Genomic DNA, 27,689 nt, shown 5'->3' with positions numbered 1-27,689 from the left:
ACTATAGGGTAAATGTGACATATTTCTTCATCTAGACAAGAAATCTTCTTACCAACAGTTTTGTTGTGAATACTGATCTAGTGCCATTGAGCATTATGTGGGGCTCTACTGCATCTCAGTTTGTCTCTTTTCCATAGTTTTCCCATTGGATGCCACATTAAGGTGGCACTGAGTGGCAGCACATAGTATGCCTGCCATGTAAATAGTACGAGTCATACGGACTATGATGCTTTACTGACCCCACCATGCCCACTTCCCTAATGGTTAGTAGAAGAATTAAAAAATGGAAGGAGCCGCCAGCTCACCACAGTAGTTTGTAGTTCTCCGGAGCTCGGATCAACACTACTGCTCAGAAGACAAGTTAGCAAAGTATAGATAGATGCAGCTACACGGATAAACAATCCTTAAGTTTTATGCGTCCATATGAAAAACTCCACAAAACATTCGTTACCGTCCAAAAGTGAAACACCACTGATGCATTTGTGGTACATGTAGTGTAGCAACCTTACTTATGGTCTAGAACTACTTCGTTAACTTAGTAGAAGAGTACTGCAGAATCTGCTAATGGTTTCACGTTGTAGCCATTTCACAGCTATTTGGTCCCCCCAAACTTGGCCAACAACATTTTGATAACACATATATACTATTTCTATACCGTGAAATCTTTATCTAGACCAAATTTGCTCTGACAGACATTTTTGTCCCATCATAAATTATGCACACTAGACAAAATAATACAGAAGGACATCTTCTAGATGACTTTTTTTTAACATTTACCTTTAGGTAGTCATTCATACACCTTAGATGTTCTCTTAGATTAACAATATTCAGCCGACAACTATCTTTCGTTGCTTCCCCATATACATGAATGAGGGGTCATGCGTTTCTAATTGGCAGAGGGAAGAAAGGAGCTGTCAGACATGTCTGTCAGTAGCCTATTTGCCACAGAGACTTAGGATCAGCATCTTTTATTGAGACTACTCGCTTCTTCGCTTACTCAACAACAACTGTATGAGGACAGTCAAGAAGCCCCCCATGAATATTAGATGGTCAGCCAATCTCACTGATATTGCAGGGTTTGGATGACTTTGGTTTTATGTGTATGGACACCTATACAAATGTTACACTATATATGAAAATGTGCCGCTTTCACTTCTCCGGGTTTCACGCAGAGCTCTCTACACTAGGGATTCACATTAAACTCTGAACATAACAGAAAATATAATGCAGTTCAAGATCATATAAAAGACACAGGCGGTGCTAAATGGACTTCAATAGCTTCTAAGACAGGTTCTGATTACCTGTCTGTCCTTTTAACAGGAAATATCAGAAATCTGGGAAATCTGTGATGGAGTCTCCAAACTGAGCTTCACTCAGAGATGTAAACTGAGATTAGAAGTGATTATTCAAGCCGAAATAGTTATTGAAAATGTAACTTTGTAATTTTAAAAAGAAAAATAAATATATTTTCCCCTGAGTAATTAGCTCAGCAAGCATCTCTATGAATTCGCTAAAATAAATCAGAACTTTGCCTAGAATAAAAACTCCCATCCCAACTTAAATAATTAGTGGTCAAGGGGGAACCCTGAGATTTGCCTTCCGAGATGTTGTAACTACAACTTGGGTTGGGCGGAAAGTTTCAGCTGTAGGTTTTCAGCCAGTTTGTCCAGGAATTCAAAGGTATTCAAAAAAATCTGATCGTTGCACATTGGGTAGACCTTTAATACAAGCAGCAAGATCTTTGGTCATGAAACCAGCTTCTATTGTCTCAACGCAGACTTCCTCTAAGGCCACAGCAAAGTTTCTCAGCTCAGAGTTATTATCCAGCTTAGCTCTATGTTCCAGACCTCGGGTCCAGGCAAAGATGGAAGCAATAGGATTGGTGGAGGTCTCCTGGCCCTTCTGGTGCATCCTGTAGTGGCGGGTTACAGTGCCGTGTGCTGCTTCTGCTTCTACAGTCTTGCCGTCCGGACATATCAGAACGCTGGTCATCATCCCCAGAGATCCATAGCCTTGAGCGACTGAATCTGACTGCACATCTCCATCGTAGTTCTTACAAGCCCAAATAAAGCCGCCCTCAGATTTTAAAGCTTGAGCCACCATATCATCTATAAGCCTGTGCTCATACCAGATCTTTTTCTCTTCAAACTGGGATTTGTATTCCTTCTCATAGATCTCCTGGAAAATGTCCTTGAAACGTCCATCGTATCGCTTCAGGATTGTGTTTTTGGTGCTCATATATAGAGGCCAACTTTTAACCAACGCCATCTGGAAGGAGCTGTGGGCAAAGTCTCTAATGGATTGGTCAGTGTTATACATGCCAAGGGCAACACCTCCGCAGTCTTCAAAATTATGTACAACATATTTTATTGGTTAAATAATTAGTGTTTTGAAGAATACATTTTTGTATTTTTAAGATGGAAATGATAAAAAAATCCCAAGATGGAAACACAAAATGAAATGTAAAATGTAATGAAAATGTAGACTCTACTTAGCAAATCAGTTATTTTTCTATTTGGTGACATAATTGATAACCATCAGGCAATATCTGGGTCTGTTTTATATTTGTGTGGCACAAATCGGTTACGAGCCTCAAGGGCACATATATAGGTACAGTACTTCACACTCCACAAACATGTAATAATGTGCATCCGCCCTTCAAGTAAACTGGTCTTTCTTCGATGATCATAGCTCATTGGTGGCTCATTTCACTGGTGAAGCCACCAAAATCGATCAATAGAATCAGTGTAGGGTATAAAACTATTCACAAATTGCCTAAGGCAAATAAACCCTAACTACAGATTCTTGAATATAAAATATAATCCTTAATTAATATATTGCTAATGTGCAATATTAAAATTTCAAAGGTTTGCAGTGGTCAGTAATTAGGAATCTTTTCCTTTGGTCCATGAGATACAAAATAATCTCTATTTTATACTAATTATTATTCAGGCAGTCAGATAATTAATGAGAAACCATTGATTAGTAGACTGAAGTAGTCTATATATTCAGAAGGTGAGGAGAATGGGTGGTCCATTTAGGGATATTTAGGGAATTATTTATAAGACGTAGTGTTTGTTATTGTCTCTTTGATATAGTAATTTCCTGTTAGTATCTCATTAGAGAGAATATGTCTAATTTTCACAGTATAATAAATGTCCCTTTCAAGATGTAGTTACTTGGTCTATCTAAATTTGCTGTAATTTACTTAGTTCCCTATCGGGGGTTCAGTTAAGGACTGATTCTCACACTAGTTAAGTTGTCTAAGGGTACCGTCACACAGTGGCATTTTGATCGCTACGACGGCACGATCCGTGACGCTCCAGCATCGTAACAATATCGCTCCAGCGTCGTAGACTGCAGTCACACTTTGCAATGTACGACGCTGGAGCGATAATTTCATGACGTATGTGCGATGTAGAAGCCGTTGGTTACTATGCGCACAACGTATACAATATCGTGCACACCTTTGTTACACCATGCGATCATGCCGCCACAGCGGGACACTAGACGACGAAAGAAAGTTTCAAACGATCTGCTACGACGTACGATTCTCAGCGGGGTCCCTGATCGCAGGAGCGTGTCAGACACTGCGAGATCGTAACTATATCGCTGGAACGTCACGAATCGTGCCGTCGTAGCGATCAAAATGCCACTGTGCGACGGTACCCTAACTCAGTGTATAATTTCAAGGGTGACTCTAAACTTACTGAAAATTCATGTCATTGTGATGTATCACTCCTGAGATATTTGAATAAGGACTATCTCTTATCCTCTAACACCTATTTCTGTTAGAATCCAGTCACTGTATTGGTATACCCTGGTTGGATACCGGCTACTGCTCTAATTGCCCCCACTATTCTGCATAAATTCCTCACTGAATAAATGATGGCTCAATCAATGATCCTCTGGACCATTATATACTGTCAATGTCCATGGACCAACACTTTATTGCTTGGTGTGAACAGCTGACAAAGAATTGTTTTTAAATGTAGTAACCAACTGCCTAGCCCAACATGTTTCACCATTACTAGCATCTTCATGGGAAATGAGGCTGCACTGGGTCATATTACTAGTGAAACATTTGTCAATATCGGTAGGGGCAAGTAGCCCCTGTATTACTGAAATACAGAAAAACAAATGTTCATTCATGAAAACTCAGCCGAGGAAGAGGACATCGAATGGCTCGTGTCCAGCCAAGTATACATCTTACATGCTCAATCTGTGGTGATAATTTACACACCTCTGTATCCCCCATGTACGTCCCTCCTAAACAGGGGAACCAGTGACTGTAGCCTCCAATAACATATGACTGATTATCCCCTTCACATTGTCACCCATCCAATAGGAAGCCTAGGTACTGCCTACCAGAAATTGGAAAGCCACACCCATTTTTGCAATAATAGACAGTAATAATAAAACTACATATCTATTATTGTAAAACAAATGGGTGTTGCTTATTATTATGGTGCTCACTATTTTTAGACAGTAATAATAAAAGTACATCTCTAAAAACTGTGGGCACCATACTAGGATTAATAATAATAATAATAATAATAATAATAATATTGCCAACATTTTAAAATGGTAAATGGTAACTTTGTACACATTAACTTCAGAATGATTTACCAGGTTTTACTCTACAGCATAACTGTAACATTTATTATTCCTACTGGGGGGTAATGTTTGGGGGTTCTTAAACTAATGACTAATATTCTATTCATTAATGGTCTCCAGATAGAATGTTTTCACCTTTGATATTTTGATCCAATTTGGGTAGAGGATCTGACAGATCATTGCACAACACTATATGGGTGCTTTGGGTGTCATTAGAAAAGCATTAAAAATCCCGCTGAACATTGTGGCTTATGATTGATAGATCATTCACACAATAGTATTTTTGGTCCAAGTGCCGTCTGTGATTAGAAGGACCGCACTTGGACCACAATATTCATTGAGGCAGTGCAGATGAGCAATTTTTTTTCACTGATCGAATCTGGGTGTGAAACCCAGTTGTAGCATGTACTAGTTTCTTCTATAAATCAGATGAGACTCTCCCATTCAACTCTGAGTGTGGAAAATAACCTGATGCCCAAAGGAGCCACAGTATGGCTTCCAATTTTTACAGATACATTGCAATTCTGTAACATAGGAAACTGTGAATGGTCCTATAAATGATTAATAGCTGCTGCTGTTAAAAAAAAATGGATTGACAAGTGAGAAAAAAATCATCCCATTTTTTCGGATGAAGCTCTGAATGATTTTATATATGCTGCTCACCTCAACTTCAAAGTGTTTGGCCATTGGCCACCACAGTACGATAATGGTATGGTCGTGGTCTCATCGCAAAGCTCCATAAGAAATGCCATATTATCCATATATTTTGTAGTTGAGTTATCAGATAATTAAAAAAATACTTTTTTGCCTAACCAAGCATAACTACGTAGAAAGAATTTTCCCGTAGACCAATCATTAGTTAACGTAGTTAACCTTTCCTGATAAGGTCATCCAGTGTACATTGTAATTGCTTTACAGTTTGACTTGCCCATTAATGACTTCTAAACTATGCAGCTAATACATACTATGCTACAATTAAATCAAGAATTCTGCATATGCCATCACAAAATGTTCCCGTAAATTCAGATCAGCTATTAACTGCAGTAGCCTGCTTTCTAAACATAACAAAGCCATTATTGGGACATTAGGCCTAAACGAGCGATGCTGTTTAATATGAAAGTCGAATAATATCGTCCCTTTAGGCAGCTTAGAATTCATTTACAAAGGTCATGATTATCTCCTGCCTTTCATACATGGTCATGAGCGTTATATGCATATACAATGTCTGGACAATATGTTAATATCCTCTTAGGTATACATTTTCTATGCCAATTACTCTAAATATTAACGTTTAGAAAATTAGTCAATTTCAAGTTAAAGGGAACCTGTTATCAGAAGTTAAACCATTGCGATAACGTTATTCAGGTTGGCAGTGGATTTTGTCTCGGATGTCATGTAGGCCAGCAAGGCTCGGTGGCACCTTGCGCATGCGCAGTGAAGCGAGGCCTGCGGCACCTTAGCCTCCTCATCTTTGCACTGTGCATGCCCCAAGTGCTGCTGGATTCCTTTACTAAACAGCAGTACTCATCAAGGCAGCAGCACACGGAACTTTTTTATAACAATATTTTATCACAAAATACGGTATATTGCTATAATTTTTAATATTGTCCAAGAATTTTAGGAGCTTATATAATAAAACAGTGACCTTTTCTTTATGAAAATGTGTTAACAATGTAGCATATGTCCTTCTATTATTCTATAACGAGTAGTTGAATTGATTAAAATTGGATAATAATGAATGTATAGCCGTCTCCACTAACGCCATTTATTGTTGCGGGAGGCATGATTTGTAGCGTTGCGCTCGCTGCAGGTGTACGGCTCATAGACATAAATATAGGATTGTTTGTCTTGCTGAGAAGTGAATAATAAGTGAAAATTGTAAAAGAAAAGAAAGTATTTTAAAATTCACTGTAAAAAGAAGACACAAAAGAGCATAGTAAAACCAAAAACACTCAGTTAAAAAAAAAATCACAGTAATCCGCAAGTGCTAGTAAAAAGATGTAAAAAACAGGGTATTTGGTTGATACGTTTTTTGTAAAAAATGTATACTAAGCTGCTCCACCAACCGTCAATTCACTGTAAAAAACAAAGTTTGGAAGGATCTCGAAAAATTGCTCAATGGGACACTCATAGTCGAATGAGTTTTTTACTGTTTTTGAAAAGTTAATTAATGGATCCTATTGCTTAAAAAAGAAAAATGAAGCAATACTTAACCCCTTAAGCCCCGAGGGTGGTTTGCACGTTAATGACCGGGCCAATTTTTACAATTCTGACCACTGTCCCTTTATGAGGTTATAACTCTGGAACGCTTCAACGGATCTTGGTGATTCTGACAATGTTTTCTCGTGACGTATTGTACTTTATGGTAGTGGTAAAATTTATTCAATATAACTTGCGTTTATTTGTGAAAAAAATGGAAATTTGGCGAAAATTTTGAAAATTTCGCAATTTTCCAACTTTGAATTTTTATGCCCTTAAATCAGAGAGATATGTCATGCAAAATACTTAATAAGTAACATTTCCCACATGTCTACTTTACATCAGCACAATTTTGGAACCAAAATTTTTTTTTGTTAGGGAGTTATAAGGGTTAAAAGTTGACCAGCAAGTTCTCATGTTTGCAACACCATTTTTTTTTTAGGGACCACATCTCATTTGAAGTCATTTTGAGGGGTCTATATGATAGAAAATACCCAAGTGTGACACCATTCTAAAAACTGCACCCCTCAAGGTGCTCAAAACCACATTCAAGAAGTTTATTAACCCTTCAGGTGTTTTACAGGAATTTTTGGAATGTTTAAATAAAAATGAACATTTAACTTTTTTTCACACAAAATTTATTTCAGCTCCAATTTGTTTTATTTTATCAAGGGTAACAGGAGAAAATGGACCACAAAAGTTGTTGTACAATTTGTCCTGAGTACGTTGATACCCCATATGTGGGGATAAACCACTGTTTGGGCGCATGGCAGAGCTCGGAAGGAAAGGAGCGCCATTTGACTTTTCAATGCAAAATTGACTGGAATTGAGATGGGACGCCATGTTGCGTTTGGAGAGCCCCTGATGTGCCTAAACATTGAAACCCCCCACAAGTGACACCATTTTGGAAAGTAGACCCCTTAAGGAACTTATCTAGATGTGTGGTGAGCACTTTGACCCACCAAGTGCTTCATAGAAGATTATAATGCAGAGCCATACAAATAAAAAATCATATTTTTTCACAAAAATGATTTTTTGCCCCCAATTTTTTATTTTCCCAAGGGTAAGAGAAGAAATTAGACCACAAAAGTTGTTGTGCAATTTGTCCAGAGTACGCTGATACCCCATATGTGGGTGTAAACCATTGTTTGGGCGCATGGCAGAGCTCGGAAGGGAAGGAGCGCCATTTGACTTCTCAATGCAAAATTGACTGGAATTGAGATGGGACGCCATGTTGCGTTTGGAGAGCCCCTGATGTGCCTAAACATTGAAACCCCCCACAAGTGACACCATTTTGGAAAGTAGACCCCTTAAGGAACTTATCTAGATGTGTGGTGAGCACTTTGACACACCAAGTGCTTCATAGAAGTTTATAATGCAGAGCCGTACAAATAAAAAATCATATTTTTTCACAAAAATGAATTTTTGCCCCCAATTTTTTATTTTCCCAAGGGTAAGAGAAGAAATTAGACCACAAAAGTTGTTATGCAATTTGTCCTGAGTACGCTGATACCCCATATGTGGGTGTAAACCATTGTTTGGGCGTATGGCAGAGATCGGAAGGGAAGGAGCGCCATTTGACTTTTCAATGCAAAATTGACTGGAATTGAGATGGGACGCCATGCTGCGTTTGGAGAGCCCCTGATGTGCCTAAACATTGAAACCACCCAAAAGTGACACCATTTTGGAAAGTAGACCCCCTAAGGAACTTATCTAGATGTGTTTTGAGAGCTTTGAGCCCCCAAGTGTTTCACTACAGTTTATAACGCAGAGCCGTGAAAATAAAAATTCTTTTTTTTTTCACAAAAATAATTTTTTAGTCCCCAGTTTTGTATTTTTACAAGGGTAACAGGATAAATTGGACCCCAAAAGTTGTTGTCCAATTTGTCCTGAGTACGCTGATACCCCATATGTGGGGGGGAAGCACTGTTTGGGCGCATGGCAGAGCTCGGAAGGGAAGGAGCGCCATTTGGAATACAGACTTAGATGGATTGGTCTGCAGGCGTCACGTTGCATTTGCAGAGCCCCTGATGTACTCAAACAGTAGAAACCCCCCACAAGTGACCCCATATTGGAAACTAGACCCCCCAAGGAACTTATCTAGATGTGTTGTGATCACTTTGAACCCCCAAGTGTTTCACTGCAGTTTACAACGCAGAGCCGCGAAAATAAAAAAAATCTTATTTTTCCCACAAAAATTATTTTTAGCCCCCCACATTTTTATTTTCCCAAGGATAACAAGAGAACTTGGACCACAAAAGTTGTTGTTCAATTTGTCCTGAGTACGCTGATACCCCATATGTTGGGGTAAACCCCTGTTTGGGCGCACCGGAGAGCTCGGAAGGGAAGGAGCACTGTTTTACTTTTTCAACGCAGAATTGGCTGGAATTGAGATCGGACGCCATGTCGCGTTTGGAGAGCCCCTGATGTGACTGAACAGTGGAAACTCCCCAATTCTACCTGAAACCCTAACCCTAACACACCCCTAACCCTAATCCCAACGGTAACCCTAACCACACCCCTAACCCTGACACACCCCTAATTCTAATCCCAACCCTAATCCCAACCGTAAATATAATCCAAACCCTAACCCTAACTTTAGCCCCAACCCTAACCCTAACTTTAGCCCCAACCCTAACCCTAACTTTAGCCCCAACCCTAACCCTAACTTTAGCTCCAACCCTAACCCCAACCCTAACCCTAGCCCTAACCCTAGCCCTAACCCTAGCCCAAACCCTAACCCCAACCCTAGCCCCAACCCTAGCCCCAACCCTAGCCCCAACCCTAGCCCTAACCCTAGCCCTAACCCTAGCCCTAACCCTAGCCCCAACCCTAACCCTAGCCCTAACCCTAGCCCTAACCCTAGCCCTGATGGGAAAATGGAAATAAATACATTTTTTAAATTTTATTATTTTTCCCTAACTAAGGGGATGATGAAGGGGGGTTTGATTTACTTCTATAGCGTTTTTTATATCGGATTTTTATGATTGGCAGCTGTCACACACTAAAATACGCTTTTTTTATAGCAAAAAAGTTTTTGCGTCTCCACATTTTGAGACCTATAATTTTTCCATATTTTGGTCCACAGAGTCATGTGAGGTCTTGTTTTTTGCGGGACGAGTTGCCGTTTTTATTGGTAACAGTTTTGGACACGTGACAGTTTTTGATCACTTTTTATTCCGATTTTTGTGAGGCAGAATGACCAAAAACCAGCTATTCATGAATTTCTTTTGGGGGAGGTGTTTATACCGTTCCGCGTTTGGTAAAGTGGATGAAGCAGTTTTATTCGTCGGGTCAGTACGATTACAGCGATACCTCATTTATATCATTTTTTTATGTTTTGGCGCTTTTATACGATAAAAGCTATTTTATAGAAAAAATAATTATTTTGGCATCGCTTTATACTCAGGACTATAACTTTTTTATTTTTTTGCTTATTATGCTTTGTGGTGGCTCGTTTTTTGCGGGACAAGATGACGTTTTCAGCGGTATCATGGTTATTTATATCCGTCTTTTTGATCGCGTGTTATTCCACTTTTTGTTCGTCGGTATGATAATAAAGCGTTGTTTTTTGGCTCGTTTTTTTTTTTTTCTTACGGTATTCACTGAAGGGGTTAACTAGTGGGACAGTTTTATAGGTCAGGTCGTTACGGACGCGGCGATACTAAATATGTGTACATTTATTGTTTTTTTGTTTGTTTTTTAGATAAAGAAATGTATTTATGGGAATAATATTTTTTTTTAATTTATTTATTTAGTAATTTTTTTATTTTTTTTACACATGTGGAAATTTTTTTTTTTACTTTTTTACTTTGTCCCAGGGGGGGACATCACAGATCGCCGATCTTACAGTTTGCTCAGCACTCTGTAAGATCGGCGATCTCACTGACATCGCTGCAGGCTTACCAGCACCTGCAGGCGACCCGGAAGTACTCCCTGCAGGACCCGAATGCAGCCCCGTGGCCATTTTGGATCCGGGGACTGCAGGGAGAAGACGCTCGGTACACGGTGAGTACATCACCGTGTACCGATCGTCTCAGGGAAGCACGCAGGGAGCCCCCTCCCTGCGTGATGCTTCCCTGTACCGCCGGCACATCGCGATCATGTTTGATCGCGGTTTGCCGAGGGTTAATGTGCCGGGAGCAGTCCGTGACTGCTCCTGGCACATAGTGCCGGATGTCAGCTGCGATAGTCAGCTGACACCCGGCCGCGATCGGCCGTGCTCCCCCCGTGAGCGCGGCCGATCGCATATGACGTACTATCCCGTCACTGGGAATTAAGTCCCAGGTCACCTGGATGGGATAGTACATCATATGGGATTAAGGGGTTAAAGAAGTGCTCCTATCTTTACTTATTTTATTAAATGTGTGTATAAGTGCATATAATGTAGTGTGAGTGTATTAATATATTCACAGCTGCTGCTCTTGCTGGGATCCAGCGCTGTTCTGCTCTTCTTCTGAGTGATGTCACCGCATTTGCAGGTCGCCGGCGCACTGTATGCTCTGTGTGTGAGCTGGAAGTCTCTTTTACAGTGCAAGTCTATGGGGCCTTACTCTGACATTCCATAGGCTTACATACTAACCCCTTTTTTACATTGAATGTAATATTCCATCCATGTGCCTGGGCCTGTTTGACCAGGGATGGAATATTACGTCATCATGATCTCCTGCGCACACGGGGGGTGTGTGGGAAATTGCCGCCGAATTCAACTGATTCTGACAGCTGACAACCAGCACTAAGTGCCCGGAGCTGTCACAGACTGCTTCCGGCACTTTAACCCCTGAAGTGCTGTGAATGAACACGATCGCAGCATTCCAGAAGCCACCAAAGGGCTGACAGCCCCTCTGCCTTTGGATTGGTGACCCTGCGGCTTGACCCGAGGTCCCGATCATTGCCATGCTGACCCAATGTCGTCATGACGACATCCTGGTCACCAGACCTAGCAAACTTGCTGACCAATGCATGATGAGCAAGTTTGTCTGTCAGTGCAGAACTGACAGTTTCTGCAGCATGGGCATGCAGCTTCGTCTCCATGCTGCAAAAGCAATCAGCCTGCAAAAAAAGATAGTCCCATATTGGGACAAAGTAAAAAAGTTAGAAAATAGTTTAAAAAAAAATGTTAACAATTGTAAAAATATTTTTTTAAAAATCAAAAGTAATAATAAAAAAATCAAAAGATATTATATCTCTAAATAAATATTTGAATGAAAAAAAACCCCCAAAAATAATAAAAGTACTCATATTTGGTATCACAGCGTCCGCAACAACCCAACCTTTAAAACTGTCCCACTAGTTAACCCCTTTAGTGAACGCCATAAAATAAATAATTTAAAAAAACAGACAAAAAATAATGCTTCATCATCATACCCCCCGAACAAAAAGTGGAATAAAATGCAATAAAAAAGATGGATATAAATAATCATGGTACCGCTGAAAATGTCATTTTGTCCCACTGTTCTGTCCTCACTAAATGAGACAGGCCCACATAGCTATACAGTCAGCTAAACCGCTATACCGGGGTCCAATAAGGAGACTGTGGTTGAGTCTGTGCTTTATTAAACGTAGTGGTATACTGATGCGGTGAAACTGTGAACAATGATATACATGGAATCAGTGCATGGTATAGAACAGATACATAATACACATGATATACATTATGCATAACATTTAGAAAGCTAGTGACTAAACTGGGAGTACAACTGGCTAGGCTAGGCTAATATGGAGCAGAAATATCTACGGAAAGCATAAAGACATACCGGCAATGCAATCGCAAGGGGGATGAAGTGAAGCGTCTTTCCTTGAAGGCAAACTGAAGAAAGTGAAAGGAAAAATGGAGGGAAATGGAGGCTGAGCTACCATAATGCATTGCAAAGGAGGAGGAGAATCAGACATGGATAATACAAACACAGAAGATTGAACTGTCAACATAACTCTGACCGCTAGAGGGAGCCAAAGCACTAAAAACAAATAAAGATATGAACATCCATACTGAGAAACCTGCAATTATGCAAAGAGATAATCGGGGTAATGAACTAGATGGCGGAGACAGAACACCCACAAAAGCTAGCCAATATACAGCTCCATCAGAAGAAAAATAAAATAGTTATAGCTCTCACAGTAAAGTGATGCAAAAATAATTATTATTTCTATAAAATAGTTTTATTGTATAATTGTATATTATTTTCACGGCTCAACGTTATAAACTTCTGTGAAGCACCTGAAGGTTCAATGTGCTCACCTCAAATCTACATCAGTTCCCTCAGGGGTCTAGTTTCCAAAATGGTGTCACTTGTTGGGAATTTTCACTGTTTAGGCACATCAGAGGCTCTCCAAACGTGACATGGCGTCCGCCAGTTGTTTTAGCAAATTTTGCATTCAAAAAGTCAAATGGTGCTCCTTCTCTCCCGAGCTCTGCTATGTGCCCAAACAAAGGTTTTCTCCCTCATATGGGGTAACGGCGTACTCAGGAGAAACTGCACAATAAATTTTGGAGTCCATTTTTTTCCTCTTATCCTTGTAAAAATAAAAAAATAGTATCTAAAGTAATTTTTTGTGAAAAAACTTAAATGTTATTTTAAAAAAATTCCTGTGAAGCATTTGAAGGGTTAATAAACTTTTTGAATGTGGTTTTGAGTACCTTGCGGGGTGCCATTTTTAGAATGGTGTCACTTTTGGCTATTTTCTATCATTTAGTCCCCTCAAAGTGGCTTCATATGTAAGGTGGTCCCTAAAAAAATGATTTTGTAAATTTTGTTGGAAAAATGAAAAATCACTGGTCAACTTTTAGCCCTTATAACGTCCTAACAAAAAAAATGATGGTTCCAAAATCGTGCTGATGTAAACTAGACATGTGGGAAATGTTATTTATTACCTACTTTGTTTGACAAATCTCTGTAATTTAAGGCATGAAATTCAAAGTTTGAAAATTGCGAAATTTTCCTAATTTTTGCCAAATTTCTGTTTTTTTCACATATAAACGCAAGTTATACGAAAGAAATTTTGCCACTATCGTAAAGTACAGTTTGTCATGAAAAAACTCAGAATCATAGGGATTAATTAAAGCGTTCCATAGTTAAGGTACCTTCACACTGAGCAACTTTAGAACGATAACGATAGCGATCCGTGACGTTGCAGCGTCCTGGATAGCGATATCGTTGTGTTTGACACGCAGCAGCGATCAAGATCCTGCTGTGACATCGCTGGTAGGAGCTGAAAGTCTGGAACTTTATTTCGTCGCTGGATCTCCCGCTGACATCGCTGAATCGGCGTGTGTGACGCCGATCCAGCGATGTGTTCACTTGTAACCAGAGTAAACATCGAGTTACTAAGCGCAGGGCCGCGCTTAGTAACCCGATATTTACCCTGGTTACCATTGTAAATGTAAAAAAAAAACCACTACATACTTACATTCCGGTGTCTGTCGCATCCCCCGGCGTCAGCTTCCCTTCACTGTGTCAGCACCGGCCGGCCGTAAAGCAGAGCACAGCGGTGACGTCGCCGCTTTGCTTTCCGGCCGGCGCTTACACAGTGCAGGGAAGCTGACGGTGGGGGACGCGACAGACACCGGAATGTAAGTATGTAGTGTTTTTTTTTTTTACATTTACAATGGTAACCAGGGTAAACATCGGGTTACTAAGCGCGGCCCTGCGCTTAGTAACCCGATGTTTACCCTGGTTACCCGGGGACTTCGGCATCGTTGGTCGCTGGAGAGCTGTCTGTGTGACAGCTCTCCAGCGACCACACAACGACTAAACAGCGACACTGCAGCGATCGGCATCGTTGTCTATATCGCTGCAGCGTCGCTTAATGTGACGGTACCTTTATAACCACATAAAGTGACAGTGGTTAGAATTGCAAAAATTGGTCCGGACATTAATGAGCAAACCAACATTGGAGTAAAGGGGTTAAAAGCCACTTCTGGGTCTTACAAAGTGCAGGACATGGAGAGTCTGCAGAGCAGTGACATCACTGAGAAGAGTAGAAGAACGGCGCTGGAGAGCAGCGGTTGATGAATATTGTTATATTGCATTACATGCATATGTACACGCATTTAATAAAAAAAAAATTGATGGAAGCAGGCTTGGACTGGCTCACAGGGAAAAAGGAGAATCCTCCGGTGGGCCCCTGTGCAAGAGTGGGCCACCATTCCCTTTTTGAGCAGTACATGGCACTATGTACCTGAATCACTATGTACAGACACAGGCAGCATCTTATCCATTTAACAATCTACCTAGTTCCTTGTTATATACATTTGTGAGGATATTGTGATATTTTCATGAATTTAAAAAATGGGGCCCTGAAGTTGATTACTGGTGGGCCCTTGGCCCAGTCCAGCACTGCCACTCCACTGTTATCTTCTAGCACTGGAAGTGATGGCGCTCTACCCAGCAGTGTCCTGACTTCTGAAGCTTATAGTTAGGCCGGGGACACACACAACGTATAAAAAAACGGACCGTTTTTGATGGACGAGAATCGCACAAATGTTACCAAAACATTGATCCGTGTGCAGTGCGAGGATGCAATTTTCTCGCATCAAACGATCCGTGTGACATCCGTATGGCATCCGTACTGCGTGTTTTTATCGCAGGCTTGCAAAACCAACATACGGCTATACAAGGGATCCATGTGACAAAAAAAAAACATATATTGTCTATATATATATATATATATATATATATATGTCAGTAGACACATATATGTATATATATTAATATTTCATCCAGCGCGATATAGCAGAAAGCCGGTAATTCAATTACCGACTTTTGCTTTCTCCTTCCTAAAACCCGACATGATATGAGACCTGGCTTACATACAGTAAACCATGTCTTCTCCCAATTTTTTTTGCATATTCCACACTACTAATGTCAGTAGTGTGTCTATGCAAAATTTGGCCATTCTAGCTAGTAAATTAAGGGGTTAAATGGCGGAAAAAATTGGCGTGGGCTCCCGCACAATTTTCTCCACCAGAGTAGTAAAGCCAGTGACTGAGGGCAGATATTAATAGCCTGGAGAGGGTGCATGGTTATTGGCCCCCCCCCTGGCTAAAAACACCTGCCCCCAGCCACCCCAGAAAAGGCACATCTGGAAGATGCGCCTATTCTGGCACTTGGTCACTCTCTTCCCATTCCCGTGTAGCGGTGGGATATGGGGTAATGAAGGGTTAATGCCACCTTGCTATTGTAAGGTGACATTAAGCCAAATTAATAATGGAGAGGCGTCAATTATGACACCTATCCATTATTAATCCAATACTAGTAAAGGGTTAAAAAAATACACAAACACATTATTAAAAATTAATTTAATGAAATAAACACAAAGGTTGTTGTAGTAATTTATTCTACTCTCAATCCACTCACTGAAGACCCTCGATCTGTAAATCAAAAAAACATAATAAACCAACAATATACATACCTTCCGAGGATCTGGCACGTCCAACGATGTAGATCCATCTGAAGGGGTTAAACTATTTTGCAGACACGAGCTCCGCTAATGCAGGATGCTCATTTCTGCAAAACCCCGGGGAATGAAGCTAAATATAGGTCAATGATCTATATTTAGCTTCATTTGCGGTGAGGCCCCCTCTGCTGGCTGTTCCTAAATCGTGGGAACTTTCCTAGAAAGCTCCCTGGCTCGAGATCATATGAGGACAACCATATCATAATTGACGCCTCTCCATTATTAATTTGGCTTAATGTCACCTTACAATAGCAAGGTGGCATTAACCCTTCATTACCCCATATCCCACCGCTCCACGGGAATGGGAAGAGAGTGGCCAAGTGCCAGAATAGGCGCATCTTCCAGATGTGCCTTTTCTGGGGTGGCTGGGGGCAGGTGTTTTTAGCCAGGGGGGAGCCAATAACCATGGACCCTCTCCAGGCTATTAATATCTGCCCTCAGTCACTGGCTTTACTACTCTGGCGGAGAAAATTGTGCGGGAGCCCACGCCAATTTTTTCCGCCATTTAACCCCTTAATTTACTATCTAGAACAGCCAAATTTTGCATAGACACACTACTGACATTAGTAGTGTGGAATATGCAAAATAAAATGGGGAGAAGGCATGGTTTACTGTATGTAAACCAGGTCTCATATCATGTCGGGTTTTAGGAAGGAGAAAGCAAAAGCCAATTACCGGCTTTAAAGCTATCTAGCGCTGGAAGAAATATTAATATATATATATATATATATGTCTCACTGACATATATATATATATATACCTATTCTATGTGTACACATTTATTCGACCTATTCTATTCTAAGCTGTCAGTGTGATTTTTACTGTACACCGCACTGAATTACCGGCTTTTCTCTCTAACACCGCTGCGTATTTCTCGCAAGTCACACTGCTGGTCCGTGTGTGATCCGTATTTTTGGGGCTTCCATAGACTTTCATTGGCGATTCTCGGCCGAGAAACGCTGACAATCGCAGCATGCTGCGATTTCACTCGGATCCTGAATACGGCCGAGAAAATATCGGATGATGGGAGCTGCCCCATTGATTAACATTGGGACGAGTGCTATGCGATTTTTTATCGCATTGCACTCGTCCGTATTACGGTCTAGTGTGACCCCGGCCTTAGAGGTAGAATCAGGTGACTGCTGGTCAAGAAGAGGGTCATTAGTGGAGACAATCCAGAGCAGCGGTGGATTCTAGTAGTAAGTAGTAAGTACTTTTCTTTTATACGAATCCCTACCTTCTGATAACTTTTTTAAAAAGGAGCAGAAAACCTTTGTAAAGTATTATTCCTTTTTTCTAACATGGGTATGTTTGCAAAGTGCTTGTAAAAACAAGCATCTTTGCAAAATACTTTAGATTAATATTTGCCCCATGATTAAAAGATAGCAATAACCCTTTAAAGAGTAGCTGTCATTACAAGAAACACAAACCCCAATCATGGCTTAAAGGGAAGGTGCCACCAGTTTTTTTGTAGTTTGTTTTTTTGTGAAATTAAGCTTAAAATAGTAAATAAAATGTATTAATGCAATGTTTGCACTGTTTGCAAACATTTCTATATGAAAAATATTATATATTTTCTTACAAATATAGATATTGACCACTAGGGGTAGCATTTTCCGTTTTAGACCTCAAGCAGCTATAGTAAGACTTACAAGCTTTACTCTTTGCTGGAAAATTGGGGCAGTAACTGCTGATATGACCATTTCCCTCCCCTTTTGGGTGGTCTAATATCCCTGGGGCAGAATGAAGAGCAGCTTCACAGGGCGGAGCCATTTTGTGTGTGACTGCCCTGTGATCTGCTATCACCAGCACTTACTGCATCAGAAACACAGCTACAGAGTTTACAAAAAAGCAGAACACAGTGGGCTCAGCCGCATGGTGGACTGGAGGAAAAGTGAAGACATGTGGTGTTTATGTATGGAGCAGCATTATCTGAGCAGAGTTGTCTGTGACTCATCAGTCAGTAAGATAAGGTCTACAGAGAATGGCCAGGCATTGTGGAGGGTGGGGAGAGATACATTGTATGGCAGAGAGAGGCAGGCTGTGAATGCAGCTTACCAGAGATCACAGGGTCTGTGTGAGGAGGTGGAGACAGAGCAGGAGAAGCACACAGAGGGAGGGCAGCCTGTGAGAGCAGAGGATGTGTGCCCATCCTCTGGTTCCAGTGAGTGCTTCTTCTGTCCTGCGATAGAGAGTAAGTGGAGCTCGGCAGATAGCACAGGGCTATAATAAAATGGCAGCTAGTCACACCTACAGCAGAGAGTTGTACAGCCCACAGAGGCGTGCCCAGCTCACTGCTAATGCTGCTGCAATGTTACTGATAGGGTCCTCACTGGTCTATTATCTCCTATGTCCATGGGGTGCCGTAAAATGACACTGATAGTGCCCTGCTACTGCTGGAAAACCAAGATGTCAGCCCCCAGTGCATTCTTTAAACTCATATAACACATGAAATCTGTTTCACATGCATTTAAATCTTGCTTATAGCAGCATGTTATGCTACATTACAGTGATTTATTAATGATCTACAAACGCGGTACCTTCCCTTTAAGCAGGTATAGATATGTATGGGATGAGATGCAGTAATAAATGTTCATATTTTGGGTATTTTTTATGAATGTACAATTACTCTGTATAACTTTATTGAGGGGGTGGACTCTCTTTGATATGGATGACATCACCAACTGCTCCACTTTTTCTCAATATCCTAGGTCTTACACATGCTGTAAGTTGTGGTAGAAATACTGCAGCATCATCCCCCTCCTCCCTCTTCCAGGAAATAGCGCCAATTTGAATTCAAAATTCAGGATTTGCATCCCAATTAAAAACAGATATATAACAGATAATTACACCCTGCCATGGAGAATTTCAGTATGCAATGTATTACAGTTTGTTAAATAGGAACAGAGGAATCATGGAGTTAATTGTGCATACTTTTACCGCAGCATGTTTTGCCAATAAAACTTCATTTTAAGCAGCTGACAGATTGATATAAATTTCCCAGACATCTTGGGTATGAAAAGCATAGGGCACTGAGCAATGTAAGCATTTAAATACATGTATATAGCTGGCTTGTGACAATGCATATATTACTGTATTCCTCCAAATTGACAGAAAATCTGAAAATATATCTCACGTTTAAACATTTTCAGCATTTTCAAGCAAAGTAGTCCATGGAGGTCCTAGTGGTTATACCAATTCCACTCATATATTGAAGACTGTAAATATTACTAGTGAAATAAAAAATGCTTAAACCCTATGTAACCCATTGTCAATTTAATATCTGGGGGATCTGATTTTTTAGTAGGATACTCAAATGGGATGTCATTTGGCTTGCTAGTCCCTGTTGTGCTGAGCATGTGTTAGTTGTCAATTCCAACGTATGCTCAGTACGAGCTCCCTTCTGGTTATGCAATATTGCTTTTTGTGCACAGTGACAGTGCGCTCCTTCATTGCCTCAGGGAGAAAAAGAAGTGACCAGTCCCCAAAAGTAACATTTTGGAGGCAGGGCTGGTCTCTGTTTTTCCTGCTCACCAGGTTGCCACCATATAGTAGGCACTGATAATGCTCTCTCTTGCCGACTCGTCACTTCTCATCAGTTGACGAAGGTGCGCACTGTCACTGTGCACTAAGAAGGATATTGCACAGCCAGAAGGCAGCTTTTACTGAGCATACGTTGGAATTGACAACTAATGCTCAGTACAACGGGAACTTGCTATGTCAAATGACATCCCATTTGAGTATCCTAGCATGTACTGGGGGATTCTCAAATGAAGCATCATCAAAACTGAAATAGGTAAAAAAATAAATGAAGCAGTTAGATTACAGAGGGAAGGGCAGGGATGTTTTAATTTAACCATATTAGAAAAGCCATAATATTATTAGAATAATTAGAGAGATATTTAGGATGAAAACAAATATTAGTTTCAGACCACCCCTTTAAAACACTAGGATTAACCACAGATATATTGCATTGTTCTTTGAAGCTGATGATTTCTCCACATTTAATCATGAGATTAATGACATCATATCCACTAGAGGGCACATAACAACTTCTTACATTCAACATGCACTTTGTTCTTGCTCCTGATGAGGAATCATACCGAGTTCATGGTATTTTCAAGACACTGTCTTCGCTCCTATAAAATAGAGTTAACTGTCAAGCAATGAACTTCTATATCATTGTATGTTGACACATACATTATTATTCCATAATTAAAGGTCAAACATTTAGCTGTCAGTTTAGTTATAGTTTAAGTTATTCATATTATAGAAGTAGGTATCAGCTGGGCTCGTACATCTCACAACTCACACGGATGACAAATTGACTAATATACTTACTATTGGGGTCTAACAGCTTAAACTTAGATTTCGCACATTTTCTTCACATTATCTTTGGTGCCCGATTGACTCAGTTTCCAGTATTTGCACCTAAAAACTAGCACACACTAGTAATAAATCTGGCGCCATGAGCAAATGCTCTCATGCACAGAACTCTCCTGGGTCTTATCAAAGCTGGGAATTCCGATCCAACAAGAGAGGAAAATGCAGCAAGGGCCGGAGAGGTGGCGATGAGTAGTGGGGTGTCCAGAGAGGTGAGCGGTAAGATGGGTGGAAGGAATTTTTTTACATCTTTTTTTACATTTTTGTTTGCATCTTACATTTTTTTTGTTTATTATGCTAAGCGGTCATAACCCCTTCATGACCTTTGACATACATTTATATGAACGGTAGTGTCCCTGTCTTTTAGCTTGGGCTTGCATGTTGAGCCGCATGTTGGCTGATGTGATGTGCTTTTAACAGCTGTGGGCGGAGCAGAGCTGGTGCACTAGCTAGCACAAGCAATAAGATGATTGCAGCTTCTAAGGGGGCTATTAAGCAAAGTAAAAAGTAAAAAAAAAAGTTTTCAAAAATATGAAAAAAATGGTAATAAAAAAAACATAAGTTCAAATCATTCCCATGAACCCCCATTAAAAATTAAAAAAAGACATATTTGGTATCACTAAGTTCGTAAACATCCAATCTATGAAAATATAAAATAAATGAATCAATGTAATGAGAAATATATAGAAACGCCAGAATTAAGTTTTTTTGGTCTCTGCAATATTGCAATAAATTGCAATAAGAGGCAATTAAAACATTGCATCTACAGCAAATTGGTATAAGTAAAAACATTGGCTCAAGATGCAAAATAAGACCTTACAGAACCTCATATCCCAAAAATTGAAATATATATATATATATATATATATATATATATATATATATATATACTAGATGGTGGCCCAATTCTAACACATCGGGAATTCTAGAATATGTTTGACAGAACTTAAACATAAACATAGCATATAAGAGCCCTTGTAGCATATAGCACAGCCCATGTAGCATATAGCACAGCTACTTAGCATATAACACAGCTCACGTAGCATATAGCACAGCCACGGAGTATATAACAGCCACATAGCATATAGCACAGCCACATAGCATATAACAGCCCACGTAGTATATAGCACAGCCACATAGCATATAGCACAGCCATGTAGTATATAACACAGCCCACATAGCATATAACAGCCCACGAAGTATATAGCACAGCCACGTAGCATATAGCACAGCCACATAGCATATAACAGCCCATGTAGTATATAGCACAGCCATGTAGCATATAACAAAGCCCACGTAACATATAGCACAGCCATGTAGTATATAGCACAGCCATGTAGTATCTAACGCAGCCCACAAAGCATATAACACAGGCCACGTAGTATACAGTACAGTCCACGTAGTATATAGCACAATCCATGAAGTATATAGCACAGTCGACGTAGTATATAGTACAGTCCACATAATATATAACACAGCCACATAGTATATAGCACAGTCCACGTAGTATATAGCACAATCCATGGAGTATATAGTACAGTCCACATAGTATATAGCACAACCACATAGTATATAGCACAGCTGTTGTGAATTCTGTGACAGAGCTCCCTCCTGTGGTCACAAGTGGTACTTCAGCTGGTTCTCTCTGTGAGCTTCCGTTGGTGGAGGAAAGTGGTACTGCGGCTTCTGAGTTTCCTTCCTCAGGTGATGTGGTGAAGTCGTTAGGTGCTGCTCTATTTAACTCCACCTAGTGCTTTGATCCTGGCTTCCAGTCAATGTTCTAGTATTGGACCTGTTTCCTCCTGGATCGTTCCTGTGGCCTGCTGCTCTGCATAGCTAAGTTCCTCTTTGCTATTTGTTTGCTGTTTTTTTCTGTCCAGCTTGTCAATTTGTTTTTTACTGCTTGCTGGAAGCTCTGGGACGCAGAGGGTGTACCTCCGTGCCGTTAGTTCGGTACGGAGGGTCTTTTTGCCCCCTTTGCGTGGTTTTTGTAGGATTTTGTGTTGACCGCAAAGTTACCTTTCCTATCCTCGCTCTGTTCAGAAAGTTGGGCCTCACTTTGCTAAATCTATTTCATCTCTACGTTTGTCTTTTCATCTTAACTCACAGTCATTATATGTGGGGGCTGCCTTTTCCTTTGGGGTATTTCTCTGAGGCAAGGTAGGCTTATTTTCTATCTTCAGGCTAGCTAGTTTCTCAGGCCGTGCCGAGTTGCATAGGGAGCATTAGGCGCAATCCACGGCTGCCTTTAGTGTGTTGGAGAGGATTAGGGATTGCGGTCAACAGAGTTCCCACGTCTCAGAGCTCGTTCTTGTTTTTTGGGTTATTGCCAGGTCACTGTATGTGCGCTGACCTCTATGTCCATTGTGGTACTGAATTACCTTTCATAACAGTACTGGAAGCCAAAAGTACTAATGATTCCCAATAGAGGGAAAAAAGAAGTTCTGAGACCATTTTTTTTTCTTTGCACTGTGTTTTGCCTTTTTTTCCCCCTAGACATTTGGGTGGTTCAGGACACAGGTGTAGCAATGGACATTAAAGGTCTGTCTTCATGTGTGGATCAGCTCACGGCAAGAGTACAAAGTATTCAAGACTTTGTGGTTCAGAATTCTATGTTAGAACCGAGAATTCCTATTCCTGATTTGTTTTTTGGAGATAGAACTAAATTTCTGAGTTTCAAAAATAATTGTAAACTATTTCTGGCTTTGAAACCTCGCTCCTCTGGTGACCCAGTTCAACAAGTTAGGATCGTTATTTCTTTTTTGCGTGGCGACCCTCAGGACTGGGCATTTTCTCTTGCGTCAGGAGATCCTGCATTGGGTGATATCGATGCATTTTTCCTGGCGCTCGGATTGCTGTACGATGAGCCTAATTCTGTGGATCAGGCAGAGAAGAATTTGCTGGCTCTGTGTCAGGGTCGGGATGAAATAGAGGTATATTGTCAGAAATTTAGAAAGTGGTCCGTACTCACTCAGTGGAATGAAGGTGCGCTCGCAGCTATTTTCAGAAAAGGTCTCTCTGAAGCCCTTAAGGATGTCATGGTGGGATTTCCTATGCCTGCTGGTCTGAATGAGTCTATGTCTTTGGCCATTCAGATCGGTCGACGCTTGCGCGAGCGTAAATCTGTGCACCATTTGGCGGTATTACCTGAGCTTAAACCTGAGCCTATGCAGTGCGATAGGACTTTGACCAGAGTTGAACGGCAAGAACACAGACGTCTGAATGGGCTGTGTTTCTACTGTGGTGATTCCACTCATGCTATCTCTGATTGTCCTAAGCGCACTAAGCGGTTCGCTAGGTCTGCCACCATTGGTACGGTACAGTCTAAATTTCTTCTGTCTGTTACCTTGATCTGCTCTTTGTCATCGTATTCTGTCATGGCATTTGTGGACTCAGGCGCTGCTCTGAATTTGATGGACTTGGAATATGCTAGGCGTTGTGGGTTTTTCTTGGAGCCCTTGCAGTGTCCTATTCCATTGAGAGGAATTGATGCTACGCCTTTGGCCAAGAATAAGCCTCAGTACTGGACCCAGCTGACCATGTGCATGGCTCCTGCACATCAGGAGGTTATTCGCTTTCTGGTGTTGCATAATCTGCATGATGTGGTCGTGTTGGGGTTGCCATGGCTACAAGTCCATAATCCAGTATTAGATTGGAAATCCATGTCTGTGTCCAGCTGGGGTTTTCAGGGGGTACATGGTGATGTCCCATTTCTGACTATTTCGTCATCCACCCCTTCTGAGGTTCCTGAGTTCTTGTCTGATTACCGGGATTTATTTGATGAGCCCAAGTCCGATACCCTACCTCCGCATAGGGATTGTGATTGTGCTATCGATTTGATTCCTGGTAGTAAATTCCCTAAAGGTCGACTGTTTAATTTATCTGTGCCTGAGCACGCCGCTATGCGGAGTTATGTAAAGGAGTCTTTGGAGAAGGGGCATATTCGCCCGTCATCGTCACCATTAGGAGCAGGGTTCTTTTTTGTAGCCAAGAAGGATGGTTCACTGAGACCTTGTATAGATTACCGCCTTCTAAATAAGATCACGGTTAAATTTCAGTACCCCTTGCCATTGTTATCTGATTTGTTTGCTCGGATTAAGGGGGCTAGTTGGTTCACCAAGATAGATCTTCGTGGTGCGTATAATCTTGTGCGTATTAAGCGAGGCGATGAGTGGAAAACTGCATTTAATACGCCCGAGGGCCATTTTGAGTATCTAGTAATGCCATTCGGACTTGCCAATGCGCCATCAGTGTTTCAGTCCTTTATGCATGACATCTTCCGAGAGTACCTGGATAAATTCCTGATTGTGTACTTAGATGACATTTTGATCTTCTCGGATGATTGGGAGTCTCATGTGAAGCAGGTCAGAATGGTGTTTCAGGTCCTGCGTGCTAATTCTTTGTTTGTGAAGGGATCAAAGTGTCTCTTTGGTGTTCAGAAGGTTTCATTTTTGGGGTTCATCTTTTCCCCTTCTACTATCGAGATGGACCCTGTTAAAGGGAACCTGTCACCTGAATTTGGCGGGACTGGTTTTGGGTCATATGGGCGGAGTTTTCGGGTGTTTGATTCACCCTTTCCTTACCCGCTGGCTGCATGCTGGCTGCAATATTGGATTGAAGTTCATTCTCTGTCCTCGGTAGTACACGCCTGCACAAGGCAATCTTGCCTTGCGCAGGCGTGTACTATGGAGGACAGAGAATGATCTTCAATCCAATATTGCAGCCAGCATGCAGCCAACGGGTAAGGAAAGGGTGAATCAAACACCCGAAAACCCCGCCCATATGACCCAAAACCAGTCCCGCCAAATTCAGGTGACAGAGTCCCTTTAAGGTCCAAGCCATCCATAATTGGACTCAGCCGACATCTCTGAAAAGTCTGCAAAAGTTCCTGGGCTTTGCTAATTTTTATCGTCGCTTCATCTGCAATTTTTCTAGTATTGCTAAACCATTGACCGATTTGACCAAGAAAGGTGCTGATTTGGTCAATTGGTCTTCTGCTGCGGTGGAAGCTTTTCAAGAGTTGAAGCGTCGTTTTTCTTCTGCCCCTGTGTTGTGTCAACCAGATGTTTCGCTTCCGTTCCAGGTCGAGGTTGATGCTTCTGAGATTGGAGCAGGGGCTGTTTTGTCGCAGAGAAGTTTTGATTGCTCGGTGATGAAACCATGGGCCTTCTTTTCCAGGAAGTTTTCGCCTGCTGAGCGAAATTATGATGTGGGCAATCGAGAGTTGCTGGCCATGAAGTGGGCATTCGAGGAGTGGCATCATTGGCTTGAAGGAGCTAAGCATCGCGTGGTGGTCTTGACTGATCATAAGAACTTGACTTATCTCGAGTCCGCCAAGCGGTTGAATCCTAGACAAGCTCGTTGGTCGTTGTTTTTTGCCCGTTTTGACTTTGTGATTTCATACCTTCCGGGCTCTAAAAATGTGAAGGCGGATGCTATGTCTAGGAGTTTTGTGCCCGCCTCTCCGGGTGTATCTGAGCCGGCGGGTATCCTCAAAGAGGGAGTAATTGTGTCTGCCATCTCCCCTGATTTGCGGCGGGTGCTGCAAAAATTACAGGCTAATAAACCTGATTGTTGCCCAGCGGAGAAACTGTTTATCCCTGATAGTTGGACGAATAAAGTTATCTCTGAGGTTCATTGTTCGGTGTTGGCTGGTCATCCTGGAATCTTTGGTACCAAAGAGTTAGTGGCTAGATCCTTTTGGTGGCCATCTCTGTCGCGGGATGTGCGTTCTTTTGTGCAGTCCTGTGGGATTTGTGCTCAGGCTAAGCCCTGCTGTTCTTGTGCCAGTGGGTTGCTTTTGCCCTTGCCGGTCCCGAAGAGGCCTTGGACACATATCTCTATGGATTTTATTTCAGATCTTCCCGTCTCTCAAAAGATGTCAGTCATTTGGGTGGTCTGTGATCGCTTCTCTAAGATGGTCCATTTGGTACCCTTGTCTAAATTGCCTTCTTCCTCTGATTTGGTGCCATTGTTTTTCCAGCATGTGGTTCGTTTACATGGCATTCCAGAGAATATCGTTTCTGACAGAGGTTCCCAGTTTGTTTCGAGGTTTTGGCAAGCCTTTTGTGGTAGGATGGGCAGTGACTTTTCTTTTTCCTCGGCTTTCCATCCTCAGACTAATGGCCAGACCGAACGAACCAATCAGACCTTGGAAACATATCTGAGATGCTTTGTTTCTGCTGATCAGGATGACTGGGTGTCCTTTTTGCCTTTGGCTGAGTTCGCCCTTAATAATCGGGCCAGCTCGGCTACCTTGGTTTCACCGTTTTTCTGCAACTCTGGGTTCCATCCTCGTTTCTCTTCAGGGCAGGTTGAGTCTTCGGACTGTCCTGGTGTGGATACTGTGGTGGACAGGTTGCAGCAGATTTGGACTCATGTGGTGGACAATTTGACTTTGTCCCAGGAGAAGGCTCAACGTTTCGCTAATCGCAGACGCTGTGTGGGTCCCCGACTTCGTGTTGGGGATTTGGTTTGGTTATCTTCTCGTCATATTCCTATGAAGGTTTCCTCTCCTAAGTTTAAACCTCGTTTTATTGGTCCGTATAGGATTTCTGAGGTTCTTAATCCTGTGTCTTTTCGTCTGACCCTTCCAGATTCTTTTTCCATACATAACGTATTCCATAGGTCATTGTTGCGGAGATACGTGGCACCTATGGTTCCATCTGTTGAGCCTCCTGCCCCGGTTTTGGTGGGGGGGGAGTTGGAGTATATTGTGGAGAAGATTTTGGATTCTCGTGTTTCAAGGCGGAAACTCCAGTATCTGGTTAAGTGGAAGGGTTATGCTCAGGAAGATAATTCCTGGGTCTTTGCCTCTGATGTCCATGCTCCCGATCTTGTTTGTGCCTTTCATATGGCTCATCCTGGTCGTCCTGGGAGCTCTGGTGAGGGTTCGGTGACCCCTCCTCAAAGGGGGGTACTGTTGTGAATTCTGTGACAGAGCTCCCTCCTGTGGTCACAAGTGGTACTTCGGCTGGTTCTCTCTGTGAGCTTCCGTTGGTGGAGGAAAGTGGTACTGCAGCTTCTGAGTTTCC

The 27,689-nt window shown here is 41.5% G+C and overlaps 1 protein-coding gene and 1 pseudogene across 3 annotated transcripts in view; one reads left to right on the top strand and one right to left on the bottom strand.

Annotated features, from left to right (window-relative positions):
• RAP1GAP2 (RAP1 GTPase activating protein 2) overlaps positions 1–27,689 on the top strand; it is a 1,157,994-nt gene that overhangs the window by 687,338 nt on the left and 442,967 nt on the right. The window lies entirely within an intron of this gene.
• LOC138671463 (isocitrate dehydrogenase [NADP] cytoplasmic-like) lies at positions 1,580–2,370 on the bottom strand (annotated as a pseudogene).

Source organism: Ranitomeya imitator, chromosome 3, assembly GCF_032444005.1.
Source record: "Ranitomeya imitator isolate aRanImi1 chromosome 3, aRanImi1.pri, whole genome shotgun sequence".
NCBI classification, from domain to species: Eukaryota; Metazoa; Chordata; class Amphibia; order Anura; family Dendrobatidae; genus Ranitomeya; species Ranitomeya imitator.
Note: the sequence above shows the minus strand (reverse complement) of the source record. Positions and strands in the feature narration are given on the sequence as shown.